General features: G+C 43.2%; 1 pseudogene; it reads right to left on the reverse strand.

The window, feature by feature from the left end:
- The window catches only part of LOC117438491 (mitochondrial 10-formyltetrahydrofolate dehydrogenase-like), a 43430-nt pseudogene extending 41687 nt beyond the window's left edge, over positions 1-1743 (reverse strand).
- Between the last annotated feature and the right edge of the window lie 4257 nt (positions 1744-6000).

Raw genomic sequence — 6000 nt, forward strand, 5'->3', positions numbered from 1 at the left:
TGGCATTTATTTTACAACAGCTCATTAAAAACTAGACAATATTTTAACGTTGGGGGTTTTTTCCCCTCAAAAATACCTAACCAAAGATAATGAAAATAAATAAACAGAATTCAGCATGGAGAAGCAGCAAGAGCAGCCTGACAAAGGCTGGTAACTATTTTGTCAGAGCTACACTTTTTTCTCTCAGAAAAGTCTACTGTTACAAAACCTATTCATAGAAGAATATTTATTTCAGAGATAAAAATAATATTCTGTTACTAGCGTTTCTGTATGTGTGCCTAACATTCAATTGGTTATCAGTTTCTAATCAAATCTCTTGAAAACAAAGATTTAGTAACTGCTACTGTGATTATGAAGTTTACTATCTTACTATGAAGATTACATTCTTTTATTTATTCTGTGTAAGAATTTAGTGAAGCTAATGAACATTTTCATATGTTACATCTTTTTTTAAAATTAATGTAGAATTTTGCCTCCTTTGAAAAGCAGTACTGCAACTTTATTTCTACGGAGGTTCCCCCAACATGTGCTGAATGCCAGTGCTTCCAGATAGAAAGAAACCTATAGTAGAACCTCCCCCTCCCATCTACACATCTAGAGGCAATGTGTTCTCACCAGTCATTCATTCACATTTTTGGCACTGCTGACTGCATTTCCAAAAAGCTTGTGTTAAATCTCTGTATTATAATAAGCTCATGTAGATACCTTCGGCAGAGTGCTGTCCTTATCCTAAACCAAGCAGTCAAATATGAAACAAAGAACTGTTTTTAGGAAAGGAAAAAGTCTCCCCCCAGCCTCATTCAGCTTGCCAGACCTATACATCTGGACAATTTGGATTGGGCAAGGCTTTCAGGGAGGAGTCACTTGCAAGAGTTCTGCAGTCCATATATCTAACACGACACGATGGCCTGGAACAAATATTTAGAGCTGTAAAAAACTAAACCACGGGGTGCAGAGGAACTAAGACTTCCACCTGAGCAACCCATCACCATCCCAGAACTAGAAACTGGCAATGAGAAGGTCACTAAACTAAACATTCTCCCCAGGCCAAAGCATAGGCATCTTTCCAGCAGTGGGAATGGACATGGTCCTTTCTAACTGAGAAATCAACCTTCAGCTTCTCACTGGACAAATCCAGCATGAGGGAGGCAGAGAACAGCCGCACTCACATTGTTCACAACACAGGACTACTGGGACTTACCACAGCATCGCTGGTGCCTGTTCCCCGCAGTTTCCAGGCACATCCCTACAAGATGCAGAGCCCAGATGATGGCTGCGATCCCACCGCAGACCAGCCGGCCAAGATGCTGCTTCTGCTCCCAAACCAAGCCCCCTCTGGAGCCCTTCTGACCTTCCCGCGCTGTGCGCGCTCTATTAAAACCCCGGTAGAGACAATATGCATCACATCCTGAGAAATGCCACCTCCCGCTACTTTCTTCCCTCTGTGCTTGGCCCTTGGTTGCCCGCCGGCCGGACGACGCGCTGAGGAGCAACCCCCGCCTTTCGCTCCCGAGAACGGTACGGCACGGTGGGAGGGGGGACATACCCCCGCTGCCCGCCTCACGCCACTCACCGCGGCCGTGGTGCAGATAGTCCGCAGCAGCCGGGGGGCTGTCAGCAGCATCTTGCGGAGCACCGCAGGGCCCCGAGCTCCCTGGGTTGCCCGGCACCCGCGGCACCAGCAGAGCGCTTCGTCTGATGCAACCCGCGCCGATGCTGCTGGCGCCCCGCCAGCGCCTGCATCTGCGACGTGCGCCCCCGCCCGGACCCTCGGCGACCGGCGCAGAGGGTGGAGGGCGGGAGCTCCGCACCTGCCGCTCCAGCTGTCCCCTCCCCGGCGGCTGCACGACAGGACCGGCTCCGGCCCCAGCGCCGGGAGAGCGGCTGGGGGGTGCAGGCTTCGTGAAGCCCAGGGAGGTGGTGGGGAGCCGGGCGAGAGACTGCCCCGCCCCACAGGCCGGAGGACACGGTCTATGTGGCACCTGGACAGTGCTTCGTGGGACGAGGGCTGGGTTTGAGTGGTACCAAACACCCCTTCCGCCGGGGCCACCACGGGGTTGGCGGAGAGATGGCCCCAGGCTTCGTTCGTCCCCTCTACCCGGGAGGTCGGGGAGAAATTAATGTGAATCTTCTGTGCAAAGAATCATGTAGATTATCGACCTGATTTTTTAGTTTGTTGCATGTCAAAAATGCCAGTAATGAGATTAACACACACATTAATGGCTTTCCGAAAATCCGTATCACCGGCAGCACTAGGTATTTTTAAAACAGCTCACTCTACTTAATAATGATAGAAAATCTTCCAACATTTGATGTCATCTTTTACATGAATATTTAAACTTCAATATTTTTCTAAAGTTACAACAAAATCTTCTTGTCAGAGCTATAGGAAAGGACTTGAAAATATGAAATCAGGTGCTAAATATACAATCAGAAGGCAAATGAAAATTACTCCCAAAGCAGTATGAACAGCAAAACAGAAAGCTGAGAGCAGGGCAGTAGTGTAAAGACCATTGCAAACTGGGTCAGGTTTAAACCCTACCAGCACTTGATCATAAAGAACAAGGGTGGATAAAGAGTGGCAAGCACTTTGCTGCTGAAGAAAATTTAAAAGAAAATTGAGAAGATTTTCTTACAGCTGACTTATGAACCACATCAGATAGGTCAGAGGCAACCCATCAGCCAAATTTATGACCTGCAGAGATGTTGCTTGTAGTAGAAAGCACAGCAGACAAAGTCTTCCTAGCACTTGCAAACATCCACTTCTCACTGCCCTTTTTTGATGCTTTCCTGAAAAAAAGCTGCAACCGTAATCTTCAGGATTTAACTGCAACTCTCTTCAGGGCATTTCAAATGCTCAGCTGTAACTGAAGGAAGAGCACAGCTGCAGAACTGGGGACATGGAAGAAGAGGTGCTGCAAGAGGCAAACTGCCAGTCCCAAAGGAGATCAGATTGGCCCTACAAAATACCCCCGTGAGTAAAGTTACACAACTGCTTGCAGTAGGACTCTCATAACGTAATTAATTCCCTGATTTACTCCTGTGTAGCGAAACTATATCCTGCCTTTTATTCAAGGCTCTTGACAATCTCAGAAGTGTCAGTGGCATTGAGTGGAATCAACAGGAAGCATAATAAAACTTTTTAATTAAAATAAACCTCTGGACGTTGCTTTGCAATGAAAATTCAACAGAGAAAATCACTAGTCAGTAATTTCCTTTCTATGGGGTGAAAAAAACTAAGGGAGTGCTTGGCCCACTTCAGTGAAGATTCTTCTCATCATGCCATCATTTAGAGTATATGATTTCTTAGATGATGGAAAGGTCAACCAAAGGAATTAGTGAGTTTCTTTACTCTGAGACGTGAAAAACTAAACTAGTAGAATTCATCAAGAAGTCCCATTAACAAGGGGGGATGATATGTTTATGCAAGTGTTCCTTCTCTAGTACCCATGGTACTATGGTTTTGAAATGAGTGGTGTACAGTAATGCCAGATTTTCAGTATGAAAGCTTAAAGATTTTGCTTTGTGACTTATTTAAAAATAGCATGTATTCTGTTGTTACTGGCTGCTTCTATGGTATGTGACTTCATACCTTCTAATTATCTCACGTAAGATCTATCGAATTTCATTGCTGAAACTATTTTTAAAAATACTCCTCTTTTAAATTTACAATAAAATGTTAAAACTCATAATTTCGTTGGACTAAATCACATAATTTAACTATTACAGGCACTGTTGGCTGAAATGCCTGTTAATCTTCTTTTTGAATTAGCACTTTTTGAAAGAAAGATTAATAATTGCACGGTTTGATAGGTCATGTTGTAGCAATACAGGAACTATACACATGCATGCACAAGACAGTCATACACTAAGTAAACCCACTATGTGTTCAAATAAAAAGTAGAGACATCCAGTCCTTACTAAAGCAACTATCTCACTACCTCAGGTGGTTGAGGACTCACTGTATGCATAGTCTTCCTATGACTTGATGGAAGCTGCACAAATTCCATATGGTAGAGTGCAGCTTCTACTACAAAAGCTGCATTGAAATGGTCCTATACTGCAAAGTTTGGAGCCAGATTCAAGCACTGAATCACTAAACTCCAAATCCTGGCTCATGATCCAAAATCCTCTTGGACTAGAACACCACATACTTGGCATTAAATCAGTGACACACAGGCTTATGGCAAAATACCTGGGTTTCCTAGTAAGTGATTTGTAATGACTTCTGGCTCTCTTTGTTACACACAACACAGATAACACAACGACACACATGGTAAAAGGACTAAAATTTTACTTTGCATACTTTCCTCTCCAAAAAAACTCCAGACCTATTGAGACAATAATATAGTCCGTTTACTTCACAGACTATTAAAATGTTAAGTGAAAAATGGAAAAAACACGAGAGAAGGTGTCATTTGCCAGCAGAATCATGGCTTAAAAAGGAGCTGGGGAATTAGATGTAGGCTTTACTTCAGATTTCATAGGAATCAGAGGGGCAGGGAGACTAACAGGGGTAAAGGTGTGACAAATCCCATGTGAGAATGGTATCTGCATACCACCAGCTTCTTCCTTATGATCATCATAGAATCATAGAATGGTTTGGGTTGGAAGGGACCTTAAAGATCATCTAGTTAGAGTGTGAACTCAAATGCATGGTTTTAACAACCACTTAACAAATTGGCTACTTAAGAATTTCAAGGATGTCTGTAAACAATTACAGTCAATTCAAATTATACTTTTTTTGTCATCCAGAAAAGGATTAGGTTGGCCTGCCTGAGTGAGCAATAGTTCTTGTGTGACATAGTAAACTCCAACATCAGTGTTAAACACAGTAATGATTACAATGTGCTTCTCCAGCCTTTATGTTACTCCAAAAAAGCAACACGAAGTATCCCCACTGATTTCTGTATGCCAGTAATAGAAGTACCTCCCAGATTATCAGTATTTCTTGTCAATCTGGGGAGAAATCCTGGCTCCAGAGGAATCAGTGTATATTTATGCAATTGGTTTAGATCATGTTTTATACATTAACCTTTCCCTCTTGCTATTTTAATCCCAGTTCTGGCCCTTCTTTCTTAAAGCAAATTCAGCTTTGAAAAAAACATCAGCTATCTGTAGTAAACTTTCCAGCACGGGCTTCCCCCTTTCTGTTCCCTAATTTTCCAGAGATGTATGTCAGCAAGTCGCAAATACATATAGGGGATTATGTATACAAAACTTATTCAGGAGATAACCATGCTCATTGAATAGCATGTTCACAAAGCAAAATGTGTCGTACGTGCAGAAATGTACAGAACAAATATAAGATAACCTAGCCCATCTGAACATTATAAACCATAGTTGATTCCTGTGAAACAGAAGTTACTTAGTGTCTTTGAAGATATCATGACTTTGCAAGATCTTTAGGGGAAGGCTGTGTTCCACAGGACTCTGCATATGTGCACATGCTGAAGAGCTTGTGAAACTGCTCAGAATTGTCCTGGGTTCAACAGTAGCAGTCATTTTTTCTCCTTCTTGGTAGCTGGTGCGGCGCTGTGTTTTTGACTTTTGGACTGGGAACGGTGCTGATAGTACCAATCTTTATAGTTACTGCTGAAATATTTAGTGTGGCCAAGGACTTTCTGAGTCTCATGCTCTGCCAGGGTGGAGGGAAGCCGGGAGGAAGCAGAGACAGGACACCTGACCCAAACTAGCCAAAGAAGTATCCATGCCATAGCAGGTTATGCCCAGGATGTAACTGAGAGTTACCCTGAAGGCTAGAAGATTGTGGGGTTGGACAAGGTATCAGTTGTTCTTGATCGGAGGGTGGGGTGAGTCATGGTCGGCGGGTGGTGAGGTTCGTATTCTCTTCACTGTTATTTCCTTTATTATTATTACTATTATTATTGATAGTAGCAGTAATGATTGTGTTATACCTTGTTTTAAATTGTTTCTTATCTCAACCTGTGGGAGCTACGTTCTTTTGATTCTTCTCCCCAACTCTCTGGGAACTGGGGG

Source organism: Melopsittacus undulatus, unplaced genomic scaffold (assembly GCF_012275295.1).
Source record: "Melopsittacus undulatus isolate bMelUnd1 unplaced genomic scaffold, bMelUnd1.mat.Z mat_scaffold_388_arrow_ctg1, whole genome shotgun sequence".
NCBI lineage: Eukaryota > Metazoa > Chordata > Aves > Psittaciformes > Psittaculidae > Melopsittacus > Melopsittacus undulatus.